General features: G+C 45.5%; 1 pseudogene; it reads left to right on the top strand.

Annotated features, from left to right (window-relative positions):
* LOC102837088 overlaps positions 1-719 on the top strand; it is an 82,197-nt pseudogene extending 81,478 nt beyond the window's left edge.
* Positions 720-1,510: the final 791 nt, after the last annotated feature.

The raw sequence follows: 1,510 nt of genomic DNA, 5'->3' as shown, positions 1-1,510 counted from the left end.
CTCTCTCTCTCTCTCTCCCTCTCTCTCCTTCTCTCCTTCTCTCCCTCTCTCCCTCTCTCCCTCCCTTCTTTCTAAGACAGCATGATCATATTTCTGGAGTCTTTAGGGAAGTGAACAAATTACAATGCAGATTTTGAAACACATTCAGAGTACAGTTCTTCCAGTCAGGGCAGCCTCACCTCAGCCATGCCCAATGGTAGCGATACCACTCTGCCTGGGAAATATCTCAAAGCTCCTTTAGGGCTGCTGATCAATGCCCACAGAACATAGCACTCCACCATAAGCCTGAAGGCACTTGGTTGTAGCTCCATGAGTCAGGAAACAGAACACCCCACAAATAAAGTATCAGGAGCACCTCACTCTGAAAGCCAGTCTCCTGCCCAAAGTCACTGAGATTTACTTGCTTGGGAGATTGGTAAACCCATCACTCTGTCTTGTGGTCGGATTCTTATTGCTGATATTCCTCTGCCACTCCTCTGGTGTCATAGCTTTTTGTCCCTGGGTAAAGGAGGTTCGATGTGCAGGGATCCTTGGGCCCACAGGACCAACTCCACTCCTGCCTCTTCTCTGGTAATAAGATTCTTCCCCACTGCCCCTTCATTTTTTTTTTTTTTTCCAGTTCAAACTTGTTTCCCTTTTATTTAAGTCAAGTTATCGTTGCATTACTTGGTACACAAAGGATGCTGGAACAGACTTTGCCTGACCTGAACGAGATGTAGAGCACAGCACCCCAGTCCCACCCTGTGGCTGCTCATCCTCTTGACCCTGACTCTGCCTGAAGCCAGCATCCAGAAGCTGACCTTTAAACTGAGTACTGATCTTTAACTGGAAGGCTGTTTTCTTCTCCTCTGTATAACATATCTCACATTCTTGTCTTTTTTCCCCACTCTCTGCCAAATTGTCTCTGCCTCTCCCCACAGGTATCAACTGGGCCTAGGGGCTGAGCACCTTTGGGAACAACATTTAAGGGACCCAGTTAGCACAAGACAAGTGCCTTTATAAGCATTTTGTGATGTACACATTTTGTAATGACCTTTTTGGTTATAGCACCATATGTAAAACCTTCCAAATAACTGCACAGCTCTGACACAGCAATCTGACCCCTTTCTTTTAGAAAGTAACTTCTCAGTTTAATACACATTGCCCTCTCCATAGAGGAGGGAAAGTAGTATGGGCCTACCTTACTGAGAGCCGAACTTTGTTGTTGTTGCTAAGTGCCGTCAAGTTGGTTCCGATTCATAGAGATCCTGTATAGGGTTTCCTAAGAGAGGCTGATGAGTTTGAATTGCCAAGGGAAGGCTCCATTCTGGGAACCCTCATTTCTCTGTAATGAGGCACCAGCCAAATAAGAAAGGTGATTACAGAAGCAGTTAGCCACACTTTTTTTTTTTTTTTTAAATGCTATGTGATTACGTATTGGGCTGTGAACCTTAAGGTCAGCGGTTTGAAACTACCAGCCGCTCCGCGGGAGAAAGATGAGGCTTTCTACTCCTGTAAAGATTTACACCCT

The sequence above is a fragment of the Chrysochloris asiatica genome, unplaced genomic scaffold, assembly GCF_000296735.1.
Source record: "Chrysochloris asiatica unplaced genomic scaffold, ChrAsi1.0 scaffold00071, whole genome shotgun sequence".
Taxonomy (NCBI): domain Eukaryota; kingdom Metazoa; phylum Chordata; class Mammalia; order Afrosoricida; family Chrysochloridae; genus Chrysochloris; species Chrysochloris asiatica.
The sequence above is the reverse complement of the archived record's forward strand: the minus strand, read 5'-3'. Positions and strand labels throughout refer to the sequence as shown.